Consider the following 17848-nt stretch of genomic DNA (forward strand, 5'->3'; position numbering starts at 1 on the left):
TGCAAACATAGTAGCTTAAGCATGAACAACATGAGCAAAGTGAGCTGAAGGATTCCTACCTTCAAAATAGTGTTATGGAAAATAAACAAATTTGAGATGATCTTTTCCTTGCTTCTCCTTCTCCTTTAGTCTTGAAAATTCCTCTCTAAAACTAGAGATTGGGTGAACAACCAAACCCTCTCAAAAATGCCTCTAATAAAGATCCCAAACTCAACCACCCAAAAAAAGAAATAACTCCCCCACTTGACTAATGTTTCTAGAAACTTCTAACTCAACCTCACCACTAAAGAAAACCTTCAAGTTGGATTTTATCTTGTCAAACTCATGATGGAACTTCAATTTTTGCAATAAAGTAAAAAAAAAGATATTTGGGCAACCAAAAAAGTCAACGAAAGGGGCTAGGGGGTGGAAAATGCCCATACCCCTTAGGTACTTAGATTTAATGATTTTAGGCCTTCAGGATTAATTAGGGACCTAGCAAAAGCTAGGAAATCTTAGGACTTTCTAACAACATTCAAAATGCAAAATTAAAATTAATCTAGATTAGGTCAACTAATCTCAATTATGAACTAATTAGAAAAAAGGTAACTAACCTAATCCAACTTAGATCTTTAGGTTACTTGGTTAACCCTAACTATCATGCTATAATAGATATACAATTTATGAGTGTCAAGCAACACTAAAAAATCATTTTTACAAAACATTAACACTTATTAATTATAGAATGATACATTCATCCAAACTATGATACAAATAAAATATGAACAATGGGGTTTACATCTTTTGTTAGATTCAACCCTAGTTTCCAAAATTAGTACATAGGGTTTAGTTTTGTTTCTTCATTAGATTTCTTGACTAAAATATCCTACACACTCATTGCACATACATTCATCCAAACTATGATACAAATAAAATATGAACAATGGGTTTTTCATCTTTTGTTAGATTCAACCCTAATTTCCACAATCAGTACATAAGGTTTAGTTTCGTTTCTTTATTAGATTTCTTGACTAAAATATCCCACACACTCATTGTAGACATTAGTAGCACAAGAAAATTACATGCATATATGTATATAATAGATATGTGACCTCTTGTGTTTCTTTTTGGAGGTTTGTTTTTTTTTTGTTCCTAAATGATCTATCGTTTCTGAGACTATCCTTTTTGTATTGAGGTTTCGAGTCCTTAAAACTTGTTTTTACTTAATCAAAACATATAAAGGAAATTACATAAATTAAAACTTCCATCTCTCAAATAAATTAACTATCCATCCTTCAAATAAATTAACTATTTAATTCATTTCTACTCACATTTAATCATCAGAAAAAAAAAAATCAATATAACATAACTTATCCATTAATTTAGATTAAAATACTAAAATAATCATTATTAGGCATACATAAACCTATCATCAGAAACATCACCAATTAAGGAATACTGGACAATCTAAAAGCATAAAACCTAATCATTAAGATACCAAAATCAACACCCTTATTATCAAGTGAAAATGCCTTGTATCTTCATTAGTGAAATTAAGTGTTTAAACAATCAAGATAATGTAGTAGTTCTTAAATCACTTGAGTATTTTAAAACATGAATATATCATGTAATCTCAATATTTATTAGGACATTTACAACATAAAACATTACTTCATATCTATTCAAATCTCCAATAATAAATTTAATAGAGAAAATCATATTTAATAAGTACATGCGAAGAGGGACCTTATAGTGGTGTTGTAACTAACTTCTCCTATGCTAGAAAAATCCACCTTCTCCATAGTTTGGTTTGATAATGAACCTATTGTATAAATGTGGGATGAGATTTATTGGCAGAATGTATCTTTGTGTTCAATCTAATTTTCCTTGATTAGTTTTCAATTTATACATGGTTACCCTTATGTGATTTTTAAATTTCACAATGAATACCTTGATATTGAGCAAAGTATGAATTTAGAGTTGCTGTTTGAATTCAAATATATGGGAGATTTCTCCTTGGGATAATGATCCTATTGTAAAAATTTATTGTTCAACATATTTTTGAAATGATTATGATCTCATCTTTTCTTCCCTGATTCTTTCCTAAGGGAGTCCTTGAACCACATGACTAAATAAAATGAGCAAGAAGTGGGTAGTGCACGTATATTGAAAAAAAAGAAAAAAAAAAAAGGAGTACTTTTCTTTCATATGATATTCCTTATGGTTCAACTTATAGTCTTGAAGGGGTTATTGAAGGGTCCTTGTATAGCCAACTTATTAGTATCATACAATTATTTTTTCAAGATAAATGTATTTTGTAAATGTTTTAATGATGATTATTTAATGTCTTGATTTAGTTCTAATAGGTTCTATTAATAATCTAGATCAAATATTAAGGTGATAGGCTAGCTTCCTAAAGATGTAGAATCAACTCATCGTCGACTTGAATTAGTATAATAAAATAAACTTAAGGTATCGTATCAACCTAATAAAACTTTTTTTATTGATCCAATAATTTCTTGAAATAAAATATAATCAAGAAAGGTTTCCCTAATCATTAACTATGTTTAAAACCAAAATATGTCAATTAAGGATTATGTTTCCACCCTCATGACTCAAAATGTGTGTATCAAACCTTGCCTAAAATAAACCTACTCAACTCAATTCAACCTAGAATATTGGAAACCCTACATGATCCTTGAATATGATGGTGAACCTTGGTAAAAATTTAACTATGGTTAAGATAAATTAACCTATCTAAATTATGTGCTCCTATAGCACTAGCTTTTAGGGTTTCAAACTTGTGCAGTGTGTTGAAATACTGACTCTACATCTTTATGATATGTATTAGAAAACTAATTTTAATCCTTGGTCAAACTTTCCATAAGGTTTTCATTATAGTATGCATTTTTATAGTGAACAAATTATCAAAAAAAAATTGCTAGTATGTTTTTTTCCCTATATTTTGGGCATGAAATTTTGGTATCAGAGCCTAGTTTCATGACAATTGGCATCAATGGGTCAATGATAATTGTGGACATTTAGATATTACCATATGAAGCAGGGATTTCTCCTTGCATAATTTTAAGAAGCTAAGGTATTCTTTCTAAACAATAATATCAATGACTAAACTGAAGAAAAATGCAAAATTAATTGTAATGATTGAAATAACCAACTACATTGGATAAACTAGCCTTAATGACCTCAAACAACTAATTAGATGCAAGAATTTAATACTTATAATTAATTATATTATTATCTCATAAAGAATTCAAAATTATATTTAACATGATCACCTTGAGGGAATACTAAATTAAGAACCCTAAAACATCTTTTAATCATGTGAGACAAAATGATTAAAAAACCTAGAAATCAAAGAAAAGTGTTTCTCATCATCTTTAGTAAGGGTTAGATTTTTTCTGACATGATCACTCATGGAAGAATTATCATTCATATCAAGTATGAAAGTGATCAAGTAGATTGGTATTGATTTAGACATTACAAACATAAGTAAAGGAAACCCAAGATCTTTACAAACTAATTTCGTACCTTCAGGTTGAAATATTGAATAGATAAAATGAATGGTGAGTAAATAGGAGGGTAATACTTGAAGAGTATACCACATTACCAAGTTATTGGGATACCTCTAACCTATTTTTAATTTAGAATGTATTGTTCTAGTAATCCTGAGGAAGAAAACAAGAGCTAAATTGGAATTTGCAAGTAACCTTTGGAAACATTGAATGATATGATTACTAATGCAAGAAGATATCAAATAAGAGAGGGTTAGGAAAATGCAAAAAACATGAATAACTTAGTCTACTATAGGGAATAGAGCACTAATTAGGGAATAGATTCATTTGAATAATGATGATAAGAACACAACTAAATGGTGAGAAGTATCTAACATATAATATTGAATGGGTAAGATGGAAAATGAAAACTTTTAAGTTAGGGTTATGTGAGTCTAATTATGTTATCATAAAGTGAATTCTTTTGGACTCTGATATTGAAATATTTGGATCAATTATAACCTTGCAATTCAAAGAAAGTAAAGCGGAGACGAGGTCATCAATCTAATATGAACTAAAGGTTCTAGTATTAGAGTTATGTTATATGAAGTAAGTTATATGAGGATTATAAGAATGAATAAGTAAACATTGACACAAGCCTAATAATGGTTTCATACCTACGTAGCTACAAACTGACAACCTAAGGATGAATTTGTAAGTCATTTATGACTATGAGAAAATGAAATATGAATTATTGATAAGAATAATATCTTTCAATACATTCTTAAATGATAAATAAAACTTGTATAAATAATGAATTAACATGGGTAGTGATATATATATATATATATAGATATAGATATAGATAGTTAGTTAGTTAGTTAGTTTGTGGTGATTGATCGAGATTTTGGTCCAACATGTAATTATTAATTATAACCCTAAAGTAGTAAAAATACATGTATAAAAGAGCTTAGGGTTAGGGATTAGTTTTATAGTAGTGATGCAAAGTTGGTTCTTGCAGCAGTATTGAGCTATAAGAGATTACAGATTGTAATGAGGTTGTAATCACTAGATCATAAGAATATCAAACTTTCTATTTGGTGGATGTAGCCTAGGGATTGCGTGAACCATGTTAAATCTTGGTGCCTTGTGTTCTTTTCTTTGTGATCTATTATTTTCTGTTATTGGTTATATTTGCATGTAATTTTTATTTATTTCCATGGTTTAATCCTAACATGTATGTATGTATGTATGTATAGAGGATCATATCAATTTGGTGAGATTGATAACACAAATTCTAGTATATTGTGGTGAATGTGACCTGAGAAAGATTATAGGTAGGAGCCCTAATGTGCAATTATAATGAATTGAGAATAAGAGATTTGGTTTTCTAATTGCAAGTCAGAGTACAACTCTACTGACATTGATTTCTCTACATGTTCAGATTCTTCAAAAAGAAACCAATGTAATAACAAGATGATGGAAGGGAACTCATTCTGGTATCCTCACATTTGCACTTTTGAGTAAGCTATGATCAGGACAAAACCCTTAGTATAGTAAATTGTAATCGTACAGTGATGTCAATAAAGTGATCTATATAGTTAGTATGTCGGGTCAATCCTAGTTTGAGTGACAATGATCTTTACACCACCATCCAATTTCAATCCAAGATCCCTGTAATGAATTAGGACAAATTAAGATTCCCTTTTTCCTCAATAGCCCTAGTATGACCACATTGTGTCAGTAATATAAATTTTGTAATTAAATGGATTTATTTCTTTATTTTTCTAATTTGAGATGTTGATATTTTAATGCTATTCCTTTTTGGTAGCAATTTGATGTGGGACTATTTAGCCAAACTATATTATTGATGATTCTATTTGCCTCTAGGTCATGTCCTTACTTCTTGATTAAAATATTATTATTGTGGTGACTCTTTATTTCTTTTTTATTAGAATTTTGCATTAGATGTTTCATCCTTGATGTTGAATTTAAATTTTGATGCACTTTCTTCTAAATTCTATTGGGAAAGTGACATATGAATGACATACCAAATGGATTTCTAAAAATTAAGTGGATGTATAACAATAGGGTATGTGATTATTAGTGAGAGTATTTGTGCCCCACCCTCTCCCATGACTTTGATAATAGGAATAAGGTTATCCATGGGCTATTAGGAGAAATGGATAAATTCCACCACAACATAAAACTAGCTAAGGTTACGAGTTAACCTAATGGACTTATAGGTGTAAAAATGTGCATCTATAGTGATGGAATTTTTTAGTGTTCTATAAAAGAATTAGTGTGTCACAAAAACTCTAAAGGAAAAGTGTTTAATTTTGAATTGAGATCCAAGTTGCATTATAGGAAAACTCATTTGAGGAAGTCTCATACAACTATTACCTCTATTAATGGATATGTGGAATTTGGAACACGTCATGATATTTTTATTATTAGAGGTTCTATATGTATTTTATACTACATTATAATATTTGTTATATATTACAAATATGTTTTAAGAAGTGTTAGACCCTAGAAAACATAACCATGTCCGAGTTATGGGCTAAACTTTTCTTTTATTAATTGTAATTAAGAAATTAGGTTATCATCCCTCAGTATGCATAATCATTCTTTTAATAGGATTAAATTTTGGTATAACTTTAGACAACATATATCTTGGAATGAACATCTCCTAGCATGTACTCATTAAATATGAATTTCTTCATTAACTCCATTATAGGAGATTGGAATAGATATGAAGTAATGTTTTATGTTTTAGATGTCCTAATAGAAAATGAGATCAGTTAATACATTCATGTTTTAAATACTCAATAATTCAAGAACTACTACATTATCTCAAATGTTTAAACATTAAGTTTCACTAATGATAATATAGGGTGTTTCAAATTTTGATGATGATATTAATTTTGGTACCTTGATGATTAGGTTATATGCATATTAATGATGTAGTACAATAAATGAATGCAGAATTAGGAATAATATCTTGATTATGCAATTTTTTTAATGGTTAAAAATATGAGTAGTAATGAGATAAATAATTATTTATATGAAAGATTGATGTTTTTAATTATATGATTATCCAGATGAGTTTTAGATATATACATGTGATTTTTCTTGAACTATTGATGCATGAAATGAGGTGTGCATGACCATTAGTTGGGAAATAAAATAGAGGATCAAAACATGACCCTATGTATAGTTTATTAAACCTAGGGTTGAGTCTAATGAAAGACATAGACCCTTTTGTTCCGTATTTTTTTCTGTATCATAAATTGAATGTGTGTATCATTCTGTAATTGTTAAGTGTCAATGTTTGTAATAGTGATCTTATAATGTCATTTGACACTCATGATTTCTATATGCATCTCAGCATGATAATTAGGTTTAGCCAAGTAACTCAATAATCTAAGTTAGACTAGGTTAGTAACTTAATACTAATTAGTTAGTAATTGGAGTTAGTTACCCTAATTAGGATCTAGTGGTAAGTTTGCATTTTTAGGGTTTTTAGAAAGTTCAACAATTTCAAGCAATTTAGTAGGTCCCTAAATAGTCCTAGAAGCCAAAAGTTATCAAAATTAAGTACTTAGGGGGTATATTTTTGGGTTTGGGGCATTTTCCACCCCTCTAGCCCCTTTATTTGACTTTTGTGACCACCCAAATATCCCATTTCTCTTTAGTGTGAATATTGGAGCTTTGCCATGAGTTTTAAAAATTTTACTCCACCATAAAGTTTTCCTTAATGAAAATATTAAGTTAGTGGACTCTAATATCTCTTAGTCAAGTGGGGAGTTATTGCAATTTTTAGGTGGTTGAGCTAGGAATCTATTTAGTTGCAAATTTGAGGGATGAAGACTATTCACCCAATGTCTACATTTAGAGATTAAAGTCAAGATTGAAGGAAAAATAAGGATAACTCTTCTTAAATTTTAGTTTGCAACAACCATTTGTGAAGGTACGAATCCTTCAAGTTCATGTCTTTATATTTTATTTCATTTCTTAAAGTAGGTTTCTACATGTGTGTACATTCATATGTATGATGAACATGTTAGGGATGAGATTTTGATGAGTTTTCTTAAATGTTTTCCTTCATGTTTTAAATTTTGATTTTTGAGTGAAATCGTAAGGGTTGTGTTAGCATTACTCATCCTCAGATAGGATAGAAGTTTCCATATAGAGAAGGAGGGCTTTAGTTGGACTTGGGGTAGTGTATAGTCTCTCCTTATAATAAGGAGAGGGACATAATAGGGTGTTATGAGTTCCTTCTAATGGTTACAAACCATGTTTGTGCTTTGGGAAATTGAGAAGTGAAAGAATAAAAGTTCTTGTGATATTAGCCTCAAAAGGACATCTATTATGGTGTTGTGATCAACTTCTCCTACCCTAAAAAATCCACCTTCTCCCTAGACTTGATACAAAGCCAAGCATGAATTTAGAGTTTTTGATTCAATTAAAATATATGGCATCTTTCTTCTCAAGATAATGGTCCTATTGTAAAAAGTTATTGTTAAACTTATTTTTTAAATGATTATGATCTCTAGTTTTCTTCCCTGGTTCTTTCCCAAGGGAGTCCTTGAATTAGATGATTGAATAAAATTACTAAGAAGTGGCTAGCCCACATATGTTGAAAAAAAAATAAAAAATTCTTTCATATTATATTACTTGTGATTCAATTTATATGCATACATTTATTGGTAAATAGATGCAATGATGTTTTACCTTCCCTATGGTATTCTCATAATTCAAATTTGTATTCATATGTTAAATGGTAATTAGATGAAATAATGATATATAATATATGCAAATTGATTCCAATCTATGTTAGAAGAATTCGATTATATGAATGGAATTTTAGTTTGTATTTTGCATAATTGTCAAAAATAGATATATTCCTATGTTAATGTATAAACACAACATCAAACACTATACTATATTTTGACTTAGAAAGAAAATATCCCCTTGCCTTGTAACTAAATAAATTTAAAAATCTAACACTTAGAAGGAAATAAAAAGGTTTGAAGAAAAATTGATCTTTTAGAGGGAAAGTACTCTCTACCCTTTGTATGCAAAAATTTAAATTCCCTTTACAATAGAGCATATTATGAAAAGATTCCCTTGATTATCTTTTGAAATTTTTTATTAGTTATAAAATTATAAAATGAAGTAAAGTTAAAGTAAAATATAATTAAGAAAACATCTATTCTATCCTATCCTAAGATACAACTACTATACTTTTAAACATAATGGCTGCTTGCCTTGTTGATGTCAGACAAAGTCTCTCAAAACTTTGAAATAATTTCCCCTCTTCCTTAATACCAGGTGTATCTCTTTCCTTTGGCATAGTGTTGAATAAGGAGTAGTTGATTGGTGGAAAAAATATTTAAAGATTAAACAAAAAAGAAAGAAAAACAAACTTGCAACTTACATGTAATGCTTTTAATCCAACTCCCATTGGTCCATCACCTTTCTTGGCCTTGGAGAAGCCTTCTCCCATTCTTCATTGTTATGCATGAATGGGTTGTCATAGTTGACTTAGGGGGAGACATGTTAGTTTGAATGCAATACATCTTTAATACACTTCCAACCTTGAATCGAATAAAAAAATTCTCACCTTTTTACATGCTAACAATGACCTAGTTGTACCTTTTAGAAAGGGTTTTCTTGGGTAGTGTATGTCAGTCTTAGGACAGCATGTAGCCCACTTAGGAGGCTGCCCAAGATTGTATTGGGTAGTGGGGAGCAAGTGGGTTGCAGGGTAGGTCAGGAGTAGGTTAGGTTTTAGAGATGTTAGATAGAATATGTTATTTGTTAAGTTAGTTATGTTAGATGTTAAGTGAGTTGTGTTAGATGATAGTTTAGCCTAAGGTTAGTAAGAGATAAATTTAGTAGAATTAAATCTTAGTGTTAGATGTTAATTTAAGTTTTATGAAATTTATATTTAAATTTAGTATTGGTGTCTAGGTTAATACATATAGGTAAGTCAAATGTAATGTTTAGTGGTTAGTAAAGAATGTTTAATGTTATTAGTTAGATTTTCATGAAAATGTTTTTTTTATTTTTAATATGAATATTAAATTATTTGAGATAGAAGTATTGGGTAGTAATGAATCTTTAAAAAAAATAGGTGATTAAGATATAAGTAAGTGTTAGTCATAAGCAAATATTGTTTAACAAGTATAAGCTATATGGTTATGATTAATAAAAGATGAATTTCACCATGGATTTAAATCAAAATTTTATTTACATAATTTTATTGTAATAGTTTAAATATGTTGTGACATTGGCTAAGGGGGGCCAAGCATATGAGCTAGGAGTTTATGTTGATGAAGTGTGGGTGTTTGTTTTTATTATAATTGTTAGAATAATTTGTAAGATTAAATTATATTATTTATATCAAAACTTTAATAATGACATATAATAATCTTTTTGTATTGAATTATGGGTTTAGTTACTTCAAATTACTAAAGTTATAGTTTTGAAAGGTTTATCAAAGGGGTCCTTTTATAGCCAACTTGATGTTGAGAATGGATTGAAGAAGTTAAGAAAAACATGATATTGTAAAGGGAGATTGTTCATAACATACAAGGATGACCAATATGCTTCAACCATTATTTTATCACTGATGTCAAACCTACTATTTTCTGCTAACACAACTTCTTATATGATATAAGTAATTTCACTTAGTTGATTGATGAAGAGGATTTGATGAAAATATGTAACAACAACAAATAGAGGAAAGGTTGAGTTATGATTATGTAATGAAGTTTAATAATTAGTTAAGACAATGATGACATGATGTATTGATAATCTACTCAAGGTTATAAAGGCTGGCTACACTAAGAAAGTTTAGAGGAACAAGTAGAAAAAAGTTTGTCTATCAAGCTTGACCAAGTAGATAGTAGATGCTGAGAAAAGTTAGTGCAAACCCAGTAGAAAATTAGTTGGAGCTAAGTAAAAGTTCATTCTAGTGTATGTCAAGAAGAACCGTGGATGATAAGTAAAGTTTAGTCAATGTCAAGTATCAATAAACCTTAGTTCATGCCAAGTATATTCACAATGGATGTCGAGAAACACGGTATGTGTCGAGCATCAAAAGAAAGATAATGCCAAACTACTACATTATTTAAAAAATCATGAATTTGATGAACCTAAGCCAACAAGGTTGTTTTCTTGGAATTTGTTAACCAAGTAGAAGATAAGATTGATAAGTTTGTGGCATAGAATTCAAAGTAGACTATTTTAGGTAAATTCAAAGAGGATTAAAGTGGAAGTTTCTAGAAGATAGATCAAATGTGGGATAGATTCATTGTATCCTACCTAATCCATCCTAACTCTAAATTAGATGATGCAAAATAAGCAGAAAAATATCTTTATTTCCTATTTATAGGAATGGTTGGTCAAAAGAAAGGGAGGTTAAGTGTGTGAACCAAAGTAAGAAAAGGAGTCAAGGGTTTTTTTTCATCAAGTGACCTAAAAGGAGTCTACATTGGCATGTTAAGAATGAAGGCTTAAGGATATGAATTGTTGAAGGGTGAACAAGCTGTCAAAGCTACAAAGTATGAAGACTGAGATAAATGGAGGACTGAAACATTGATCTATAATTTTCAAATGAAGTTGTAAGTTGTATTAGATCAAGCCTTACTATTACTCTCTAAAAGAAATGTATCTATCTAGGGTAAATCCTTTTTATTAAGGTTGATCTAACAGTCATTTGTAAATACTTTAATTGAGTAACATTCCAAGTGAATGGTCTAAAGTCCTCTAACAAGGATCACTCCTAATAATGTGATTGAAATCCTTTAATAGGGTTGGCATTTTATAGGGAATCACATCAAAAGAGTGAAAAGGAGTATCATGTTACTAGTGGTTTTTCCCAAATTGGGTTTTCACATAAATCATTGTGTCAAATATGTTGATGAATCTATTATGTTTCATGTTTACATTTCTACAAGTTTATTTGATAGTAACCTACAATTTTTAAGTGTTTTCATAATCTTATGGATGCATGCATGATGAAGATAAATATTTTATGGGTTCACTAAGTTGTGAAAAGTTTCATTTGTACATTTGGACCTTGGATAACTGATTCAACCCCCCAGTTATTCTAAAGTATTCCAAAAATTGGAATTAGAGTCATCTTCTTAAAAGAACTATTTTGAAGGTACTAGAAGTACAAAATCAAGATGTCAAAAAGATAAGTATGAAAGCTCAATAGAGAAACTTTCTTGCATGGAAAATTTTAATTAAGCTACACCTTGGAGAAATTGGAGATCATGCACAATCTACCATTATCATTAAGCTTGTTGACCCTGTCAGTTTCCCAACTACTAAGGATATGAGAAAGAAGAAAGAACACAACTAGACAATGTTTGAGATTGCCTCTATGCTTAGATTTTCTAAATTTGATGTTATTAGAGGTCTTGATAGTGCAAAGAAAATGTGGGATGCCCTAGCTTCCATGTATGGAGGAGACACCAATGTTATTAGAGCCAAAGATGAAAGTCTTAGATGTATGTTTGATGAAATGAGAATGGAAGAAGGTGAAAATATTGCTCAATATGTTTCAAGGACAAAAGTAATCAATGCAATAAGAGGATTTAATGAAAAACTAGATGATGATACTATGTTAAGAAAAGTTTTAAGAACACTACTACCTATTTATGCTATTAGACACTTTGCAATTCAAGAACTAAGACGCATATCGAGGAATGATCTTTCACTTGAAGGACTAGTAGTAGAATTACTACTTTTGAGCTATCTAACTTTGATAATTAAAAACCTAAGAGTATTGAATGTACTTTCATAGCCAAAGTTTCATTGAAGGAACCTAATTAGAAGAAGAAGAAGAAAAAGATAAAATATGTATCTAGTGATAGTGATATAGTTGAGGAGGATGTTGAACTATTTGAAGCACTACTAGAAAGAAGGTTCCACAAGGGTAAAGAAAAGTTGAAAGCTAGATTACCTATCATTTGTTTCAATTGCAATGAAGTTGGTCATATTGCTACTAGATGTCCAAAGAAGAAAAATTATAGAGGTCGTAACAGATACAAAAGTAAAAGAGATGAAGATAGAAAGGACTACAAAGATAAAGGAAAAATTCATGCTTCATTGTTGAAGAGGACACATCTGATGAACATGTTGATGGCGTAATATATATTGCGATAAAGGGAAAATCTAATGAAGATGAGGTAACTATACTTGTGATTTGTGTGAACAAGAATGATAGATGGATCATTGAAAGTGGATGTTCACATTACATGATTGGAGACAAAATTAAGTTCATTACCCTAAATTATTATGATGGAAATAGTGTAAGATTTGGTAATGATGCACCATGTTTGATAAAAGGAAAAGGTTGTATCAAGATCACAAATAAGATTTTATGTAACAATGCTTACTATGTTGAAGGACTTAACTATAATTTTTTGAGTGTGTCACAATTGAATAATTTGGGATGTAAGGTTGAATTTGAAAACAAGGTTATTTAGATATATGGCAAAAATGGGAAATTGATTGGAAAGGGTGATCAAACTAGAAGTAATCTATCTTGACATAGAGGATGCTACTTATCTTGTTGTAAATTTTGATGATGTATAACTATGGCACAAGAGGTTATGTTATGTTAATTTTGATAACTTGGTTAGCATCAATAACATGAAAAAGGCTAGTTGAAGAAGCCTGATAATATAATGTACATACAATGTCAATTAGGAAAGATGACAAAGTCAAGTTTTAAGAGTAAAAATTATACCTCTAAAGAAATACTAGATATTATTTATACTAACTTATGTAGACTAATTGAAGTGGAAAGCTACAAAGGATATAAGTACATTATGTTGTTTGTTGATGATTATTCTAGAATGGTGACAACTATATTTCTAAAAAAGAAATCTTATGCTTCCTCCTTCTCTCCAAGCTTCTACTAAGAAGAGATCACACCTTGAAGCTTTCACACCTTGAAGCTTAACCTTCCAAAGCTTAGACACCTTGAAGCTTTACCTTCCAAAGCTTCCAAAGCCTGATTAGAAATGCTCATATGCCTTGCTTAAATAGACACTTAACACCCAAGATGCTGCAACTACCTTTCAACAAACATTTAATTCCCACCCAAATATAACTAAGTGGCCAACAAATATTAAATGCATGATTTAATAAAATGTACAAAAAATATTTAATTCCCACCCAAATACAACTAAGCACCACCACATGACTCAACAAATATTAATTACATGAGATACCCACAACCTTCTTGAATTCCACCTAAACAATATCCACAACTTTCTAGAATTCCACCTACACACCTCGATAAATGGAATGACAACTATTTTTATTAATTTTTCTATTTACGCCACCTATGCACCTTGAAAATAGATATTCTATTTTTTCTTTTTGTTTTTTAAATTATTTTTTCTTTCTATTTTCTTTTCTTTCTCTCTCCACAATTTTTCTATTTTTTTAAATAAGAAAATTTACCATGCAAGATGGTCTTGCATCAGACTCCCCAAGTAGATAAACAATGTGTCCCACATTTTGATGCTGAAAGAAAGATCTACAACCATCTTCATCTTCACAAAAGGTTTCCACCTCAACAAGGACAAGAAAACCAATCTGCACATCATCTAGATCTACATCCATATGTCAAACACTAGAATCTCAACCATCCAATCAACATGCTCACTCTTAGGAATAAATTGATCATAATGCTTCATCAAAAAACCCTCATCTACATCATCAACTAGTGAATCAACACCAATAGTAAAAAACCCCACATCTATAGCAACATCTAGATCTCCATCAACACATTCCAAACTCACAACACCAATAGTATCATTTCTCACAACAAGATGCTCTCCAATATACAAGCCACCACAAAAAAAACTAGATCATCCATGACTGAGTACTCTGCAATCTCCTTTTCAAACTCAACCAACTAATCATGAAAACCAATCTTTATTCCAACATCAAAAAGGTTTGGAATATCTTCAGCAACAACCTCTAGTTGCTCTGCAAGTTTTGCATCTACATTAGGCTCCACAAACTAATCAGCAAAGCCAACCTCTTCCACCTCGACCTTGCCATGCCATCTTCTTTCTCAAACAAGTCTCTTAACTGACCAAACAACTCTCTTCTAGATTAGTAGACTTGAGCTATGAAATTCCTTCTTCATCTTTTCATTATCTTGATTAGGCAAACTAGTTTCAAATGGCGCAACCTCCTTCTTAGCTTGATTAGCCAAACTAGCATCCAACCGAGAAAACATCTTAGAAAAATTCCTCTCCACTATATCATGTAGACCAAGATAAGTAAAAGTGCTTCACAAAGTACACTTTTATTATACTTGAAAATCCTTACAATATTCTTCAAATAAGAGAACTCCAAATGCTTATAGTAGAAACCTCCAAGATCTTAACTTGTGCTCGCAAGCCACCAAGCAACCTCATTATTTCTAAACCACAGCCACTAGCTCTTCTCAAAAACTTGCAATTCTACCACAATCCTACTGTAAAATACCTCACATTTGGCAGTCTATTCATAGACTTTGGAAAACTCACTTCTCACTTCCTCCTTCTCTCCAAACTTCTACTAAGAAGAGATCACACCTTGAAGCTTCCACAGCTTGAAGGCTAACCTTCCAAAGCTTCCAAAGCTTGATTAGAAATGCTCATATGCCTTGCTTAAATAGACACTTACCACCCAAGATGTTGCAACAACCTTTCAACAAACATTTAATTCCCACCCAAATACAACTAAGCACCCAACAAATATTAAATGCATGATTTAATAAAATATACACAAAATATTTAATTCCTGCCCAAATACAACTAAGAACCACCATGTGACTCAACAAATATTAAATACATGAAATATCCACAACCTTCTAGAATTCCACCTACATAATATCCATAACCTTCTAGAATTCCATTACACACCTCAATAAATAGAATGACAATTATTTTTATTTAATTTTTGTATTTACACCACCTATGCACCTTGAAAATAGATATTCCTTTTTTTTCTTTTTCTTTTTAATATTATTTTTTCCTTTTATTTTCATCAATTTCTCTCTCCATAAATTTTTTTCTTTTTTTTAATAAAAAGAGTTACCATGCATGATGCTCCTGCATCAATTTACTAAAAAAAGAAACAAATATGTGATGCACTATTCTAGAACACTCGTGATGAAGAAGAATATTGTTTTCAAATATTAGAGAGAAGTTGTAAGTATAGTTGACTATACCTTTAATAATGTACAAGTCAAGAAAATTACTCACTCAACACCTTTTGAATTATGTTATGGATACTCACCCAATGTAAAATACTTTATGATATTTGGAAGAAAATCTTACATTCTTAGGGATATCAAGAATAGCAAACTTGATGCAAAAAGTAAAGAAGGTATATTCCTAGGCTATTCCACAAGAAGTAAAGCTTATAAGTGTTTAAATACTAACACTAAAATGTTGTAGAAAGTGCAAATGTAAACTTTGCTAAATATATAGAAGTATATAAGGCTGAACCTACGAAAGAACTAGAAGAATATAAATCATTTGCATACACTTGTGAAGGTATGCCTACTGAAGAAGGTGCTGAAAATCAATTTACAAACAAACAAAAAGTTTTAGTGATAATCAAGTCACATACTATTCGAGTTGCATTCAAGAACCAAGCTACATTCAAATATGAAGTTAGAAAATGAAGTTTCAAAGAACATTCTAATTCTAAGATTAGTAGAGATGCTAAGATACCTAACAAAGATGCATTCAATGATGTTGACATTGAAAGATTAAGTGAAGAAACAAGAGATGAACCAACATTGTCAAAATATGTAAAGACACATCATCCGACTGCACAAATCATTGGACATAAAAATGCTAGACTAATGAAAAGAAATAGATTGAGAAATGACACATGTTTCTAAGAATGAAGGAACCTAGATCAGTAAAAGATGCATTAGAAGATGAAGATTAGAGTAAAGCCATGGAAGAAGAGATAGAACAAATTGAGAAAAATAGGACATGGGCTCTAGTTTCTAGACCAAAAGACAAGAACTTTATTGGAAAAAAATTGGTATTCAAAAATAAACTAGATAAAAATGATGAAGTAGCAAGGAACAAGGAAAGATTAGTTTTCTAAGGATATGCACAAGAAGAAGGAACTGAGTATGAAGAGAATTTTTCCCTTGTTGCTAGATTGGAAGGAGTAAGAAATTTACTTGCTTATTCTACCTACAAAGGTTTCAAATTTTATCATATGGATGTTAAATCTACATTTCTAAATGGCATATTAAACGAACAATTTTACATAGAATAGCCAAAAGGTTTTGTTGATATTGACAATAAGAATGTGGTATAAAAATTACACAATGCTCTATATGGTTTAAAACAAGCACCAAGAGTATGGCATGAGAGACTTCATAAGTATCTTGTGAAAATTGGATTTGAAAGGATTGATGATAATAGTAACATATACATAAAGACAAAGAAAGGAAAATATATTTTTCTATCTAAAATTTTTGTTGATGATATCATATTTGAAGGTCAAGATGCCTTATGTAAAGCTTTTGCAAATGAAATAAAAAATGACTTTGAAATGTCTATGTTTGGAGAGATCAAATTCTTTGTGGTTTTGCAAGTATATTAGATAAAATATGGTATATATCTCACTCAGTCAAAATATGTCAAATAAATGTTGAAAACTTTTTTATTGGAGGATTCAAAACTAGTGATTACACCTATGGTGATAGGATACAAGTTTTCAAAAAATGATGATTCTGCTGAATGAAATCCAAAACTATATAGGTCTATGATTGGAAAGTTACAATATATGATACATAGAATACCTAGCATTGCATTATATGTAGGAATAGCTACAAGATTCTCAACAAATCCCAGGGAGAGTCATGTGATGGTTGTGAAGAGAATAATGATATATCTAAAAGGAAAAGAGGAGTATGGTCTACACTATAAGAAAAATGAGAAATTTGAATTAAGAGCCTTCCCTATGGTTTATTGGGCTCGAAACATTGATGATAGAAAAAGCACCAATAGAGGAGCATTTTCTTAGGCAAGACGCTAGTTACATGGGCAAATAAGAAACAAAATTGCACCTCACAATCTATTGTTGAAGCTGAATATGTTTTTCTTACTATAAATAGCAAAAAATTTATATGGATCAAATATCTACTCAAAGGTATGAAGGAAGAAATCATAGATTCAGTGATATTTTGTTGTGATTGTAAGAATTTTCCTAAGGGAAAAATTCACCCAGAAACTAAGAACTCAAACACAAGCACATAGTAGACCAAAGAGAGAGAGAGTATGGTTAGTTAATCAGAG

This window comes from Cupressus sempervirens, chromosome 8 (assembly GCF_028749045.1).
Source record: "Cupressus sempervirens isolate cs-2001-9-10 chromosome 8, ASM2874904v1, whole genome shotgun sequence".
In the NCBI taxonomy this organism is placed as follows: Eukaryota; Viridiplantae; Streptophyta; class Pinopsida; order Cupressales; family Cupressaceae; genus Cupressus; species Cupressus sempervirens.